This window comes from Musca autumnalis, unplaced genomic scaffold, assembly GCF_047663935.1.
Source record: "Musca autumnalis isolate F117 unplaced genomic scaffold, ASM4766393v1 scaffold_2, whole genome shotgun sequence".
NCBI lineage: Eukaryota > Metazoa > Arthropoda > Insecta > Diptera > Muscidae > Musca > Musca autumnalis.
The window spans coordinates 214028698-214047505 of record NW_027411755.1 but is presented as its reverse complement, the minus strand read 5'-3'; the positions used below and the strand labels follow the sequence as shown (position 1 = coordinate 214047505).

General features: G+C 35.3%; 1 protein-coding gene across 1 annotated transcript in view; it reads right to left on the bottom strand.

The window, feature by feature from the left end:
• Fam92 (CBY1 interacting BAR domain containing protein Fam92) overlaps positions 1-13095 on the bottom strand; it is a 31183-nt gene extending 18088 nt beyond the window's left edge. Inside the window, exon 1 of the mRNA XM_073966312.1 lies at positions 12961-13095. The gene's annotated coding sequence lies outside the window, so the exon portion shown is untranslated. The remainder of the gene's footprint in view (positions 1-12960) is intronic.
• Positions 13096-18808: the final 5713 nt, after the last annotated feature.

Sequence of the window (18808 nt, the reverse complement as noted above, 5' to 3'; positions counted from 1 at the left end):
AATATTCGTCGGAGACCCCCAATGTGGTATACCAATCTTCATATCTCGGCGAGACAAAGCGATTTTGAGATGTGTGTCCGTCCGTCCGTCCGTGTGTCCGTCTGTCCATTATAAATTGTAATCAAACTCCAGGCCGCAATTATGGACCGATCGTCACGAAATTTGGTATGGTGGTCGGTTTCACATCAGAATAGATCGCTATTTTAATTGGTGATGATCGTGAAATATTTAGCGGGTGAAATGGACCTAAAACATAATTTTTATCCGATTTTGTAACTGCTCTGTTGATCGCAATAATAGTCCGATCGTCTCGGTAATAAGGTAAGAGTATATGACAAAGAAGAAGCTTGCAATTTGAGATGGCGATCAGATAATATTTAGAGGGTTAAATGGACCACAACTTTTGTGTGAAAATTGTGAAAAGTTTTAATATACAGCTTATATCTTATTTCCTGGAAGAGACATTCCGGGCAAGTAAGCTATACTTGGAAGAGAAACGCTTGACCTTTCTATTGATGTAAATTGTGTTGATGTACGTGATTAGATAACAGAGTTACAATCTAATATATCCAGTTTTTTGTTTGTAGTGTTATCATAAACACGCTAGAGGTCGCAATTACAGGTCAATAGTCGCGAAATTTTGCTGGAGGTAAGAGTTTAGGTTGAAGAAAATGCCTATAATTTTGCGTGATGATCTGATATTATTTAGCGGGTGGCATAGACCATTGCTTTTGTATGAAAAATATACAAATTTTATTTTTGGTCTATTTGTTAATTCCTAATAAAGACCCGAACAAATGCATTTTCCAAAAACATATGCTAATAGTTCAACATTTTGGTTACAGATGGCTACACAACTCACTGGAATTGATAACAGCAATGCCAATCGTTTTTGATTCCCATTTCTCGCGGCAGAAAACATTAACGTCGTGTTTTGTGGCTGAAATTTATTTCTTCACTATTTCTTATTTTTTATTTAATAAAAAAACAAAAGTCAACGCCGTAAAATTTGAGTTTTAATGTTTTTCTTGTCAATATTCCAATGAGTAACAGTTTTCGTTTAACAGAATGTTGCTATGATATCGTAGCAACAGAGGTTAACTCCCTCTACAGTTAATTTTTCACAATTGACTTTTCCTATCTTATAATATTGACATCTTTGCATATACCGGCAAAGTAGCTTACATATTGAAAAATAACTACTGACATTTCCCCTGACGCAAATTGCAATAATGTGTCTTCTAGATAACGGGCCTACTGCCTAATATATAATGGGTTTTGTGTAGAGAACCACAATTTCCTCCCATGCTACAAATTGTATCTATCATGACAGAAAATTTTTCAGTTTAGTTATCCAATTGGATTTTTCATACCAATATTGCAGCATTTGGTCGCTTCGCCAACTATTTTATACTCTCGGCCTTTAGGGTAAAGGGAATATATACAAAATACGACCAACGTTGTGCCTCATAGAATTAATGGTTTTAAATCCCAAGTATATTTGGACGAAATTCGTTTCAGACAATTTGGAGTCGATTTAGCCCTATCCGTTCATATGTCTCTCGTACTGTCCAGCTGGCTGGTGCGCACTATACACTTCGTAATATTTTGCCCAAACTTAGTATAATTTCGAATATGGGGTATATCGGTTCACTCCTTCGGGCAGCTCTCCCACAAAAATTTAAAATTTGTCTCAAAAATTGTGTGAACGATAACTGTCGAAGTGAGCAATCGATTTGGTCCAAACTTTCCATATATTAATATTCCTTCCAGATATAGATCGGTCCACACCTTCAAGTACCTCCCTCACAAAATTCGGAAAAGTGAAATTTAAGAGTCCCCTCGAATCGTTTTGAATATTTTCAGCAGCTTGTCTTTGCGTTCCCCTTTACGATGGTACAATTGCAATGGCAAATTCCATACTTCCTGAGATTATGGCCGAAAAGCTCCAAGAAGCAATGAATAACAAACAAGAAACTAAAATGGCAAATCCGCAAGATAACTCTTAAGGGGATTTTCTGATTGGTCCAAACTTTGCACATCCTATTATTTCATCCAGTCATGCCCTTCGAGTACCTCCCTCACAAAATTTGGGAAATGTGTTTTTGAAGAAGGTTCTTTTCACGGTCCCTATTGCAACGGTACAATTTTCCGGTGTAAGTCCATACTTCCTGGGATAATGGTACAAAATTTCTAAAAAATAATTCTCAAACTTTTTCAAAAATCAGAAAATCAGAATTATCGTGCTTGTTTCTTTTTCTGGTCAGATGCTGAGGGTATATCACCGTTAGCGCAACTTACTTATACTATCTTCTTTGGTGTGTAATAGAATATGAAAAATTTTAGGATTTATAAATCTGTTTGCATGCAAATTATTTGAATTTCTGTTCAATATTAGTTATGTATTTCTACCGGTATAAAATATATGTCTGATATCACAATATATAACCACAATGAAATATTTATATAATTGTTCCACAATGGATGTATATTAGATTAGAGGTTGTGGTGTAGGGTATCACATGGTCGGCCCCGTCCGACTATAGACTTTGCTTACTTGTTTTTGTGTGTGTTGATGCTGCTCATCAGCAAAGCATTTCAGATTTTTTTACTAAAAGTTCCAGATATAACGCGCCTTGAAAAATTCGAATTCTGAGAAAAATATACACAAAGAAATGCTCATAACTTCTTTAATATTGGTCCAATTTGAAAAAATCTTTTTCGTGTGATTCGAAAAAAAAGCACAGTTGGCCTGGATGCAATTTTCGCGATTTAATATTTAGAATCAATTTTTAACAATCTTCAATTTTCTTGAATTTTTTTTTGTATTAAACTACGATTAATTATACCCTCAGCCTTTAGGCTAGAAAGGGTATATGAGGAAAAGTCAAAATTTTTTAGTTTCCATGAAGCCAAGGTTTGCACTATTATAATACGCGAACTATTGTAGTTTACCAGTAACTATGACTATTGCTGGATTATTTTAGATGTTTTTGTACAAAGCTCAAAAATTTAGCAAAAAAATTTAATTTACGTGGTAGTTACGACCGCGTAAAGGAAAAACCATAGCTAAAAACACGTTGAAGCTAAACAGGTTTTTTACATTGCTATTCTATTTCTGATTAAACCATTCAAATGACGGACATCTGTCCAAAGTAAAAGTAGGAGAATACAAAATGAAGATTACACTTCTAATGTATCACTTTCCAAAATTTCCACTGCATCCACCTTTTATGGATGCTGACATTTTGAAGCCGGATTTCAGGTGTTTTTTGTATTTTTTATGTAACTGGGACGCGCATTCGGATATTTCGAAAAACCGTTTATAGGATTAAAGAACTCGCGATTTCGCATAATCTGATATGTATATTGAGTATGTAGCCCACACAGCAGCAGAGTAATCTACTGCCAAAGGCCAAAATTTAGTGTGATATTATTTTCTAAAAAACCTATTTTTTGGGTACAGTATTTACAATATCGTTTTGAGTGTGCTGGTACCCCGCGATATTTTAGTTTTTCGACGATCCGGATCATATGAATCACAGATCATAAAAATCCATCTACTAGAACGGCGGAAATGGCTACTGCAAAAATTGAAAAATTTGCGAAAAATGTTTTTCAAAATATCGCTGACTAATTCGCGTTTTATGTGGATCGTTTCCATTTCAATGAAGAAAGTGAATCATCACTCGCGTTTGTGCGAAAACAGCGGTTTGAAAAATTTAGTGGCGTGGGAGCTGTATCCGATTTATCCAAAAAATACGGTGTGATGCTACATCCACGGTTCTTGATGGATTTTATTGAAATATGTTTAGATCGCTGTATTTTTTCACGGTTGATAGTGAAATCGGATGCGCATAAAAAGTGTATGCACTTTGTGCAAAATATAAGCGTTATACAGTTTGTTGCACACTAAACTGCAGACGATGCTACATCTTAGCGGCCAAAGTAAATCCTGGCAAATGTGTACAAATTAAAAGAGAAGAATTCGCTGTATTGGTAAACAGCATGCGCATCAAGTGATTTTGAGGATTTCGCGATTTACACGCATTTCAAAATGAACATTACCCGATACAATTTTATTTCAAGATTATACCCCATTTAAAGGAACCCAACATTTATTTGAAAGATATCCATATCTTCCGCTAGATGTTAGCGTGTTTTCGAGAAGTGATTAGAATAAAAAATGTGATTTATTGCGTGGAATTTAACTAAAATAGAAGAAAAACTCCGACCTATTTTTCTTACATTTTGTTCAACTAACTCACAAAATAAATTTTAATAAATATTTTCTCTTACAAAAATTTTATAAATTTCCTCAATATATTTTTTTGTTTTCGCTATAATATGAAAACCACTAAACGGATTTGTATAGTTTTGGTTTCATTTGAATCTTCGCGATGTATAGATTACGTACATATTTTTATATATTTTTCAGAGGCATAAGCAGGTTGAATTTTATTAAAACAAGTTGCAAACTACCAATTGTTTGGAATTCTTTCCTAATTTCCGCGAAAATGCACATCTTTTTCACTAAAGTTATGGGACCTCAGTAAACATATAGTATGTAGGGAGCTCCTAATTAAGAGAGTTTCTCAATATAATGATTAGATTCTTTTAAAGATTTTTTTCTTTTTATCAGAATTGAAACCGCCATAACTTTTGCGCGCAACAACCAAAATTAGTATCACGGACAGATTTAAGAATGGCATTTTTTTCCCAATCTATGTACCAAAAATCTTTCATGTAGCTTAAAAAAAAATTTTTAATTTTTTTTTTATGGAAAACTAAAAAATTTTGTCCTTTCTTCATATACACTTTCATACGGGCAAAATGTGCCTCATCGAAATAATGGTTTTAGACCCCAAGTATGTTTGGACGAAATGTGTTTCAGACAATTTGGAGTTGATTTAGCAATGTCCGTCCGTCTGTCTGTCTGTCCGTCTGTCTGTCTGGCTGGCTGGTGCGCACGATAACTATCGAACGGATGAACCGATTCGGTTCAAATTTTGGCTTTCGTAATATTTTGTCCAAACTTAGTTTAAGTTCGAAGATGAGCTATATCGGTCCACTCCTTCCGGTACCTCCCCCACAAAAGCTCCAAAATGTTCGGAAAATTTGTGGGCATGATAACTCTTGAAGGGCGTAACCGATTTGGTCCATACTTTGCACATCGTGAATTTTCTACCAGACTTAGATGAGGTTCGAATATGGACTCAGTCGGCACACTCCATCGGGTACCTCCCACACAAAATTTCGGATAAATTCAGTTTAGGACCTGCTCTCGAATCGCTTTGATTTTCATTGCAGCAACTTGTATTCACTTCCCCCCATACGACGGTACAAGTTTCATCAGGGGTAAGTCCATACTTCCTGAGAAAATGGCCGGAAAGTTGCAAAAAGCCCCTATGACACCTTGTGTAGTGGTTGGAGCGCAAGATAACTCTCGAACGGATCTGCCGAAGCGGTCAAAAATTTGGACTTCGTAATATTTTATCAAAACATAGTTTAAAGATGGGCTATATCGGTCCACTCCTTCAGGTACCTCCCCCACAAAACTTCAAAAATATTCGGAAAAATTTTGCGCACGATAACTCTTGAAGGGAGTGACCGATGTAATCTATACTTTGCACATCCTAATATATCCACCAGATATAGATCAGGTTCGAATATAGACTATATTTGTCTACTCCTTCTGATACCTCTCACACAAAATTTCGGATAAGTTCACTTTAAGACTTGCTCTCGAATCATTTTGATTTTTGTTGAAGCGATTTGCATTCGCTAACTCCATTACGCCGGTAAAAGTTTTTTCAGCGGCAAGTCCATATTTCTTGGGAAAACAGTCCGAAAGGTGTAAAAAACCCCTATGTCACATATGTGGCGGTCGGAGAGCACGATAACTCTCGAACTGTTCAACCGATTTGGTCCACCATTTGGTCTTCGTCATATTATATCCAAACTTAATTTCATGGGCAATACTGGTCCACAAATTTCGGTACTTCTTCCCAATGTTTAAAAAATGTCACTAAAATGCTAGGACGATATCACTTGAATGGGGCAACCAATTTGGTCCAAACTTTGGATCTCCTAATATTTTATCAAAATTTAGTTCAACTTCTAAAATGGCCCACATCGGTCCTCCCTAAGGGTACCTGCCCTACAAGAGTTCAACATTTGTGTATTAGTGAGGTTAATTCCTAATCCATATTTTTGTCGGCAAGTTCAAATGTCCTGATGTCCTGTTCTGAAGAGACCTTAAATACATTCGATCTGTCCGGAGGTGAAAGTTTCGCTTCACATTGGCTGAGGGTATATATCTGTCGGCAAAGCCGACTGACACTTTTTCACTTGTTACAAACATTTTAAGTCATATTTGATTGTGGGATTCGAATCATTACTTTTTTTCTTAATTTTTTTTTTTGAATTTGTCAATACATTTTTTTCTTTAAAGCAGTGTGAAACATTTGTTATTTTACCAAAATAATGCATTTATTTATTTTATTTGTTGTGTGGTTTTTTTATAACTTACAATTAATTTAAATTAGATGTAAAACTGACGAGAGATTATTTGTAAGTATGTATATACATCAAGTTTGCCAACAAAACACCCAAATATTTTTTGAATAAATTAGTTTTGTTCTTTTTTAGGGTTGATGCATGAAAGTAACATGAAATTTAGTTTTAGACGAAAGTTTTTAAAATAAGAAATATTCTACACAAAATTTCACTATAAGTCCCAGAACAAACTATATATCTAAGTAAAACACTTTGTTAAGAAAATGACGTTACAAAATTAGATATTATAGGTAGAAATTATTTGTTAAACTTTTAGGCTCTAAATTAAAATTTATTCCATACCGAGTCAAAATCTCCTAAAATACTTCACTTTTTGGGGATTGTGTCAAAAGAAGAAATATTCCAAATCAAATTTCATTATGAGTCTCTGAACAAATGAAATTTGTAGCTATAATATTTAACATCTCCCGAAGCTTTTGCTTTTTATACCCTACACCACTATGTGGGGAGGGTATTATAAGTTGGTTTTTGCCAAAAAGTTTGTAACGCATCGAAATAATGGTCGTAGACCCATACTTATATATACCAAAATGAATGTCTCGACGAGCTGAGTCGATCTGGCTATGTGTGTCCGTCCGTCAGTCCGTTCGTCCGTTCGTCTGTCCATCTAAACCTTGTAATCACGCTACAGGTCATAATTTTGATCGGATCGTCACGAAATTTTGGATGTTCGTGATGGTCGGGGTCGGAATGGGCAAACAACTTATGTGGATAAAAAGACAACGTTTTTCCCAAAGCGAATATCTCAGCTCCTATACGGGGCATACCAAAAGCAAAACCTGACAGTAAAAGCAGAAAATATCGCCTTTCTAATGATGTAAAGTAGGTTCTCGTAGGTGATCAAACAACGAAGATATCACAATAGTCGCAAAAAAACCCAAATTTTCATTTTTGCGATTTTAATTATAATCACGAATATCACAGCTTTGGTTGGGGACTTTCCACAAGCAAAGCCTGGCTATGCAAAGCAAAGCAAAGGCTCTGAATGTCTTCATTATCCCAATTTTATATTTTGAATTTTAACAGTCAAATGCTTATGAACAGGGGTAGTGGTGTAGGGTATCACATAGTCGGCCCCGACCCGACTATAGCCTTGGCTCACTTGTTATATATGATTTAGGACTAGAGATGGGCGCGTGCATAAAAAATTAGGCACGAACATGCACGAACACGGACCAACATTTTTATGCACTTTCACGCACAAACACGGCGTTTTTTCGAGAAGGCACGAACACGCACACTCACGCACGAAATTAAAGAAAAAATATATCGATATAGCTGTACATTTATTTGTTAAAAAAATTCATATGTTCTAAAATATACATATTGCAAAATTACTTATAAACAAACATTTACATATTCTTATTTAAAAACATTATTTTGTCCAAGTTAGAGCTCAAAAGTCTAGTTCGTCTTTCGTTGAGAATATTTCCAGATGTGGAAAAAAATCTCTCGCTCGTTGCTGAGCTGACGGGTATAGCCAAAATTTTCCTGGGTAATTGTTTCAAATATTTTAGGTTCGACTGTTTCCAAAAGTTTACAACATCAGTCTGGCTAGATACGGCACTCGCTAAATATGTATCAATTTCAGTATACATTTTTCTTCTTTTTGCCAAGTTTTGATCCAAAAACTCTGAAAATTCGTGTAAATGTGGCATTGTTATTTTCTCCTCATCATTAGAACACTCTATGTTCCCACCTTGTATATCAAGTAACATTGCTTTTACATTAGCTATTACGTCATTTCTTTTATCTTGTAATAAGAAATTCATCTCCTTAAACGGCGGAAATAAAAACGTCCCTATAAGATGCGCCATTGTTGGCACGAAGCGTTTAGGCAATGATTGTTTAGTTTTAGTTGAATTGAGAGTCAATGATATCAATTGAGCAAACTTTCAATAGCTTTTCAGACCAAAGGGTAAAAATATGCATAGTAGGGTATTTTTCCGAGCTTAATTTTTCGGAACACTCTTTGCATATTTTGAGAAAACCCAATAGAGGTTCTAGCTTTATATACGATCCAAGTCATTCTTTTCTAGCAAAATACTCTTAATCTCATTCTGGACTTGGTATATGCTCTCAAGCATAATATATATGAATTCCATTGTGTTCTTATATCTTGTTTTAACGTTTTCGGCAATTTGTTGTTTAGCTACGAGTGTTTAAAATATCTTACACGCTTTTTGGAGCAGTCAATCAGTTTTCCAAATTCTTTAACAACATCATCCATAACTAAGTTCAAGTGGCAAGCTCAAGGTATACGTTTAAATCTTTTAAAATCCGAAACAACGTTGGAGCCATTGTCGGTTACAAATACAGAATTTCCGAACTTGTCTTCAATATCAAATTTAGCATGATAAACAAGTGATTTTCAAAGACAGTCCCAGCAAAATGTTTGTAGCCAAAGAAGTAGTTGGATCATGAGTGCAAGTGATTTCGGACTACATCTTTTTACGTGAAAGAAGTCCTGATTTTTACAAGGGCCTGGTGCAGTGCACATATTTTGCATTAGTTCTTTGTAGTGAATAAATATACATTGCATGGAGTTTATTTTGAATTGATTTTTCCATTTATTTAAAAATTGATTCGCAAGCGAGGATATGGGAGAAGTTAACATCTATTAAGCGAGGATTTTCACTGATTTGAAACTTCAGGGCCATTTGGAAAAATTATTTAAAAAAGATGTGGTAACTTTTAATTAATATTTATGATTTGTTTCTCTAGGACGATTCGAATTAAAATACGTTCATATTACTACCAAACTCCTGTTTTTGTAAAACATTTTTGTTTAAAAAACAGTAGTTTGATAATAGTTTGATCGAAATATAATATAATGAACATAAAATAAGTATGTAATTAAAAAAAATTAAGTAACAGTGTTTTATTTATAAATGCACTTAAAAGTAGAAAATAATTTTGATGATGGAATCTCTCAAATAAAACGCTTGCATTTAAATTAAAACTTGTGATAATATTGAACGGCAAGCGTTTTATTTGAGAGATTCCATCATCAAAATTATTTTCTACTTTTAAGTGCATTTATATATAAAACACTGTTACTTAATTTTTTTTTTAATTATATACTTATTTTCTAGTTTTTAGTGCATTTAAAAATAGAACACTGAAACTTATTAATTTTATAATTATTTTTAATTTTTTTGTAAATACATTTTTTTAAGATTTTCAATTTTATTTGTATATACTTGAGGTTATCAATGATATTTAATGATGGTGCCCATATAGCGGTACCACCCGATTTAAGTTATTTTAAGGATTTTGTCTTCGAGTTCTCAGTTGTACAGAAACGTCCCCACTAAAATTGTGTACATGGGTCAGATTTTGAAATAAGTACTTATTTTTTGACCGTTTGTGTGCTTGTGTGTGTGGACGTGTGTAGTAGTGAACAAGTTAGACTGAATGTGGAAAAGGCTAGTTGAGAAGGGGAAGTTCGGAGAAGGTTGTTTAGAAGTCCGGAGGGGGGTGGAAGTTCCTAACATCCACCTTCATAACACCACCCCTTCGAACAACCTACACCGATCTTCCGAACAACCTCATCCAAACTTCCGAAAAATCTCCTCCGGACAACCTCATCCGAACTTTCAAACAAACTCCTCGGAACTTCCGACAAAATTCACTTTAACTCCTAACAACTTACACCGAACCACGGAAAAACCACCGCCGAACTACCTCCTCCGAACTTTCCCCTCTCAACATGCTCTTTCAATTTTCAACGGAACCCCATAACCAATTTAGGCCGAAAATGTAGATACAAACTTTAAAATGCCTGAAATTGGATGGTACCATTTATAGGGGCTATATCAAAACCTGGACCTATGTCCACAATTTTTGATGGAGGAAGTTGGGAACTCGAAATCGAAGTTACAGCAATTTCGGCCAAAAAAAAAAAAAAAAAAGACAAAAACACTTGAAATCGGGTAGAGCCGTAATATGGGGGCTATACCAACACCTGAACCTATGTCACAATTTTTGGTGGAGAAATTTCTGTACCACTGGGATCTCCAAATGGCAAGTTACACGCAATTCGGTATAAAAATTAAGATAAAATCCATAAAACACTTGAAATCGGGCGGTACCGCTATATGGGGGCTATACCAAAACCTGGATCTATGTCCATAATTTTTAATGGGTACGTTTCTGTACCTAGTTGTCAAAAAGCAGCCAATACGGGCTTAAAATGACGATAAAATACCTTAAATCGAGTGGTACCGCTGGATGGGAGCTACAGGAAAAAATGGACCCATATTGAATTTGGTTTCATATTCATGTATTGCCATCTAAATCTGAAAAGTGTAAAAAGTTTTAGTTCGATTGGTCAACTACAACTGTGTGAAAAATGAGTTACCAGATTTGACAAGCAAATTAGATAAAAAAATGTAAAACAGTGTAAAAATGGACCAATATTGGTTTTGATTTCATATTCATGTATTGTCATTCATGTCTGAAAAGTGTGCAAAGATGTAGTTCGCTTGGTCAATTACAACTGTCTTAAAAATGAGTTACCCGATTTGAAAAGCATGTAAAATTTAACATTGTACAACACTGTAAAAATGGACCAATGTTGGTTTTGATTTCATATTCACGTATTGTCATCCAAATCTAAAAATTTTGCAAAGTTTTAGTTCGATTGGTCAACTGCAACTGTGTGGGAAATGAGTTACCAGATTTGAAAAGCAAAATACCGGAAATCGGGTGGTACCGTTATATGGGAGCTATAGGAAAAAATGGACCCATATTGATTTTGGTTTCATATTCACGTATTGTCATCTAAATCTGAAAAGTGTGCAAAGTTTTACTTCGATTGGTCAACTGCAACCGCTTTAAAAATCAGTTACCAGATTTGAAAAGGGGGTTAAGTTAGACACCGTAAAAACACTGTAAGAATGGCCCAATATTGGTTTTGCTTTCATATTCATGTATTGTCATCCAATTTTGAAATGTGTGCAAATTTTAAGTTCGATTGGTCAACTGCGACTGTGTGAAAAATTAGTTGCCAGATTTGAAAAGCAAATTAGAAACTGTGTAAAAATGGACCAATATTGGTTTTGATTTCATATTCGTGTATTGTCTTCCAAATCTGAGAAGTGTGCAAAGTTTTAGTTCGATTGGTCAACTGCAACCGTGTTAAAAATGAGTTACCAGATTTGAACTAAACACACACCAAGGCAAGTTAAATAAAACACTGTAACAATGGAATATCTCAAATAAATCAAATACTTTTATTCTAGAAAGTTAGCTTTTATTACTCAAAAATACCCAAAAACATCTTAAAATGCTTCTTGCATAGAGTCATCTAAAATTGATTGCATTCTAGCTGCACCATGTCCTTGTAAAAATCATGACTTCTTTCACGTAAAAGGACATAGCCACTTGCACTCATTATTCAACTACTTTTTTGGCTACAAACAAAGATGCAGTCTGATATTTCTTGCACCCATGATTATCTTTTTGGATACAAACATTTTGCTGAGTAATTAAAATACCATAAAATAAATTGTTTCTTGTGTTCTTGCAAAAAGTTATTATAAATGTAAACATTGCTAAATGTGAAATTTTTATGAAATGGATTAAAATCGGACATTGTCGAAATGTAAAGAACGGAATGCATTTTTCATGACACTGCGTGGACTGCTTCTAAAAAAGCTATTCAATCACTACTTCACATAGAACAACTTAAAATAAATTTTGCTGGAAGTATATTGCGTTAACCCTCTGAGTTGTTTCTGTATTTGATTCCCTCTCATGGACAAAACAAATGGCAAACAAACATCAAATTTTTGTTCTGGCCTCTCCATAACATAACGGCAAAAAGTACCAGACTACAAAAACGAAGCAAATAATTTTTGGAAAACCACAGTTGGTGAATTTTTTGGTCGTTTTTTTTTTTTTTTTTTTGTTCGATTTTCTTGCTTAGTATGGTCTCTTGCACGACTTCTAAAGGGAGCCCAAAAATTTAGCACGATCGTGACACATAGTGCATGTCGTGTTTAGTCGTGTCGTGCAAAATCGTGCCGAACAAAAAACCACGATCACGCACGGCCAAAAATTTATTTCGGCACGACACGCACAAACACGGCGATTTTCGGGAAGGCACGAGCACGCACTACTCACGGCACGACACGCGCCCACCTCTATTTAGGACCATATTCTACCTTTTTATTCACATTTTCGTTATCTGCGGTCACAAAATATATTTTTTTGTATTTTTTATTATAATAAATTCTTTCAGAAGATTATGTGTGCTCAATCCAAACTGTTTTTGAAATATATAAAAAAAAACTTCAATTCGTGGTGGAGGGCATAAAAAGTTCGGCCCAAACTTGACGCCGTTCTTACTTGTTTAAGATGCATTTGTTTGCTTACAATTTGCAATTTTGTTGTTGTTGTTGTGCATTCGAATATTTTTAATGTGAATTTCATGGCGTTTATCTGTTTGTGGCTTTCTTGTAATTTTTTGTTTCATGAATTCCTTTAACGTTTTCAGCTCATAAATCGGATTTTTGTAACCATATTTTTTGTTGCTGTTATTTCCGTGTATTTTTCTCTTTATTATTTTTAACCGCAAATTTGATGTTTAGTTAATGGCTTCATGCCAGCGGACATTTATGTACCGCACAAAAAGGTGAAGACACTTAGTCGTGTTTGTTGTTGTTTATTTCTCCCTGAAACCGGATTTGTCTGATGCCTGTCGCCGTATTATTTTGGTTGGGATTTGTCGTTTCTGCTGTCCATCCATTTCCATTCACGCAAACATTTTAACATCCATCGCCGCCCGCTTACTAAAATTAAAATGTATCATCGTCAATTCAATTGAAAGTGTCGACTGACTGATTAAAATTTATATATGTGGGAGATTTTTTGATAGACCCCTTTATCACACTCTTGTCGTTGTTGTTGCTGTTATCGTCGTATTTCTGTTATTGTAAATGTCAAGGTCACTACTGTGAATGCTATAATATTTCAATTAAAGTCTACCATTGACGATTTACGACGCAGCCACAATGGCTGGCTTAACGTGCAGGACCATTAATCAACAGCATTTATTTTACAATCAAGAAAAGCATTTAAAATCCGCAAATATATCCTGGAACTATGAATAGCTAAGCAAAAACGCGTAAAAACACTTTTGTGGTCTGTAAGGCATATAAATTACTTAATACATTTTACTTTCAAATTAAGGTTGGTTGAAAAATAGCAGACTTAAAAGAGGTAAATTTTTTGGAGAATATTTACCATGAACAACTCGAAAGAGGCACTAAAAACTGTTCTCATATTAATGAACCATATCTTTCCGCAAACATCCCCGAAGGGACAAGCGAGACTTCTCACATGTCAATTATGTGGAACTTACTTTTTATAGTCCAAAAGTCTTATCTTAAGACACCACATGTAGAGAAGTTTTACATAGCTGAAATACTCAGGAGATGTCGCCTACATTACGTTGAGTCAACCTTAAAAATGTGATAATGTGATAAAACCGGACGTATAGTTCTTTGCAACTACTTTAGGTCCATGATATGGAGCGATATCGCAAAAGTGGGGTATTAACAGAAAATTTCAAATTTCTACACTATTGGCGAATACAAATTGCCACGTCTTTACCAACAAGTAAAAAAGTATCCGTCGGCTTGCCCGACAGAGATATACCCTCAGCCTGTGTATATTGAAACAATTTTTTTCCCAAAAAACGTATGTATTTAGAGGGTTTTAAAAATTTTGGGCGAATGAACCGACAAAAATGTTGATTAGGATTAAAGAGCAAAAGTTTTGCGGAGGAAATACTTAAAGGAATGGATCGACATTGACCATTATGGAAGTAGATCTCCAGCCACTACATATGGTGCCATAGGGGTTTTTTACACCCTTCGGGCTGTTTGCTCAAGAAGTGTGGATTTGCCCCTGAAAAACGTTTACCATCGTAATTGAGGCAGCGAATGCAAGTTGCTTCAACAAAAATCAAAGTGATTCGATAGCAGGTCTTAAAGTGAACTTATCCGAAATTTTGTTTGGGAGGTACTGGATGAAGTAGACAAATATAGTCCATATTTGAACCTGATCTATATCTGGTAGATATATTAGGATGTGTAAAGTATGGACCAATTCGGCCATCCCCTTCAAAAGTTACCGTACCAACAATTTTTACTGAAGGAGTGGACCGATATGGCTTGTCTTCGAACTTAAACTATGTTTGGACAAAATATTACTAAGGCCAAATTTTGGACCCAATCGGCAGATCCGTTCGAGAGTTATCTTGCGCTCCAACCGCCTCACACGGTGTCATAGGGGTTTTTTCAACTTTCAGGCTATTTTCTCAGGAAGTATGGACTTGCCCCTGATGGAACTTGTACCGTCGTATGGGGGGCAGTGAATACAAGTTGCTGAAACAAAAATCAAAGCGATTCGAGAGATGTGGGAGGTACCCGAAGGAGTGGAACGATTGAGTCCATATTGAAACCATATGTAAGTCTGGTAGAAATTTCACGATGTGCAAAGTATGGACCAAATCGGTTAGTCCCTTCAAGAGTTATCGTGCGCACAAATTTTCCGAACATTTTCGAACTTTTGTGTGGGAGATACCGGAAGGAGTGGACCGATATAGCCCATCTTCGAAATTAAACTAAGTTTAGACAAAATATTACGAAAGCCAAATTTTGAACAGAATTTTGTACCTCTAACGAAGACTCAATACAAAATTTCAGGAAGGTACCGTTCTATTGGGGCTATATGAAACTTGGCTTATACCAACAAATTTCAGGTGGATCACTTTATACCCCCAACCAAGACAAAATACCAGCCATTTCGGTGGGATGTTGAGGTCACAACCTTCAATATAGCGAAAATCGGGAGGTACTAAATACCAAATTTCAGCCATTTCAGTTTTATATCGTGGCCAAAACCATCAAAATACCGAAAATAGGAAGGTGCCGTTCTATTGGGGCTATATGAAGACGTTGACCTATACTGACAAATTTTAGGTGGAAAGTTGTATACCCTCAACGAAGACTAAGTACCAAATTTCAGCCATTTCAGTGGTATATTGTGGCCGCAATATGTAGACGTGGAGACGTGGACCTATACCGACACATTTCAGGTGCAGAATTTTATACCCCAACGAAGACAAAATATACAATTGCAGCCATTTCGGTGTTATATTGAGGCTAAGTCCTTCAAACTACCGAAAATCGGGTGGTACCGTTCTATGGGGGCTATATGAAGACGTTTTATGTTCCCAACGAAGACTAAATACCAATCGGGTATCGGAGGTACCGTTCTAACGAAGACAAAATACGGTGGGATTTTGATGTTAATTCCTTCAAAATACGGTGGGGTAGCGTTATGGGGCTACATGAAGACGTGGACCCATACTGACAAATTTCAGGTGGAAAATTGTTTACACCCAACGAAGGCTAAATACCAAATTTCAGCCATTTCGGTATTATATTGAGGCTAAATGCTTATAAATACCGAAAATCGGGAGGTATCGTTCTATTGGGGCTATATGATGACGTGGACTTATACGTACAAATTTCAGGTGGAAACTTTTTTACCCCCAACGAAGACAAAATACCAAATTTTACCCATTTCGGTTTGATAATGAGTGTAAATCCTTCAAAATAAAGAAAATCGGGAGGTACCTTTATATGGGGGCGATATCAAAACGTGGACTGTATAGCCCATTTTCAATACCAATCATCCTAGGAGGAATAAAAACTTCTACACCAAGTTACAAAGGTCTGTCTTAAAAATTGCGAGTTGTATTTTGATTTCAACTGACGGAAGGACGGAGGACGTTGTTATATCGACATAGAATTTTATGCTGATCAGGAACATATATACCTTATGAGGCCTCAGACTTATACAAACGGAATGACAAATATAATTATACCCTCCATATTATGGCGGAGGGTATAAAAAACACCACACTAGGCTGTTGCGACAGATGAGTGCCTTCACATTGGACGGACGATCGATTTGAGAACTCGGACCACTGCATAGTTGTAGCAAAGATTAAACATAGCGAATATATTGAAAATTGTCAAAGCGCGGAATTTGGACATCCTAAGGCTGTAATCCCAGCAGACATAATCCACATAACGATTTTCTTCATAAAAGCGCTCCTCGTCCCGATAACATATCAGCACAGTGGTAATTTAGCAATGAAAACAGCCCCAACATGAGTATTTGATTACCAAATTCCTCCGGTCGTGCTACTACCGAAGAAAATAATGCGACATTTAGGACTACTCTGTAATTAGCAATAATACAAAGCACACGATAGACGTATCGGGAGAAAAGAAAACGAAGAGAACGAACTATTATTAGAGAGCTAGTGACGAACAACCTATAAGCAGGGTACGAGCGAAAGCACAACTAAGTGGACTACACCTTTTTCACATGTAATTCGAAACATTCCAGTTGTAATTCGTAACATTTCATTTGTAATTCGATTATTCTATTTGTAATTCGTAACATTTTATTTGTAATTCGAGAATTCCATTTGTAATTCGAATTATTCCATTTGTAATTCGAATTATTCCATTTGTAATTCGAATTATTCTATTTGTAATTCGAATTATTCCATTTGAAATTCGAATTATTCCATTTGAAATTCGAATTATTCCATTTGTAATTCGAATTATTCCATTTGAAATTCGAATTATTCTATTTGTAATTCGAATTATTCTATTTGTAATTTGAACTATTTTATTTGTAAATCGAATTGTTTTATTTGTAATTCGAATTATTCCATTTGTAATTTGAATTATTTCAATTGAAATTACAAATAGAATAATTCGAATTACAAATGGAATAATTCGAATTTCAAATGGAATAATTCGAATTACAAATAAAACAATTCGAATTACAAATAAAATAATACGAATTACAAATAGAATAATTCGAATTACAAATAGAATAATTCGAATTTCAAATGGAATAATTCGAATTACAATTGGAATAATTCAAATTACAATTGGAATAATTCGAATTACAAATGGAATAATTCGAATTACAAATGGAATCATTCGAATAACAAATAGAATAATTCGAATTACAATTGAAATGTTTCGAATAACAAATGGAATTCTCGAATTACAAATAAAATGTTACGAATTACAAATGGAATTATAGAATTACAACTAAAATGATTCGAATTACATCTGAAAAAGGTGTAGAGAATATTAAGGATCCTCGATTGGTAGAAAACATCGAAGTCTTATTGATACTAACCATTAATATAAAACATACGTATAAGCCAGGGTTTGATATATCCCTCTTAGAGCGGTATCTTCCGATTTTTTGTATTTTGAAGGTTGTTGCCACAATATCCCATCGAAATGGCTGGCATTTGGTCTTCATTGGGGGTATAAAATTTTCCCTCTGAAAATTTTCAGTATAAGTCCACGTCTTCATATAGCCCCCATAGGACGGTACTTTCCGATTTTCGGTATTTTGAATTTTGTGGCCTCAAAATCCTATCGAAATTACTGAAATTTGGTATTTGGTCTTCGTTGGTGGTATTAAACTTTTCATCTGAAATTTGTCGGTATAGGTCCACCTTTTCACGTAACCCCCATAGGACGGTACCTTCCGATTTTCGGTATTTTGAAGATTGTGGTCTCAATATTCCACCGAAATGGCTGAAATTTGGTACTTAGTCTTCGTTGGTGGTATTAAACTTTCAACCAGAAATTTCTCGGTATCGGTCCACGCCTTTATATAGCCCCCACAGAACGGTACCTCCCGATGTTCCGTATTTTGAATATTGTGGACTAAATATTCCACCGAAATAGCTGAAATTTGGTATTTATCTACGTTGGGGGCAAAAACCTTTCGGACTAAAATTCTTCGGCATAGGTCCACGTTTCCGTATAGCCCTCTAGGAACGGTACCTCCTGTTATTCCGTATTTTGACGGCTGTGGCCTCAATATCTCACAAAAATTGCTAAAATTTAATTTGATTTCGTTGTTTGTATACAACTTTCCACCTGAAATTTGAGGTTACAGGTCCACGTCTTCAAATAGCCCCCCATAGAACGGTACCTCTCGATTTTCGGTATTTTGATGGTTTTATCCACATTATCTTACAGAAATGTCTGACATTTTGTAGTACGGGTTCTCAGGTTGAAAGGTACTACGATACCACTCGATGTGAATTCATTTAAATGACTGTAACTTGGTATTTCGGATTCTGAATGGGTAGAAAAGGTCC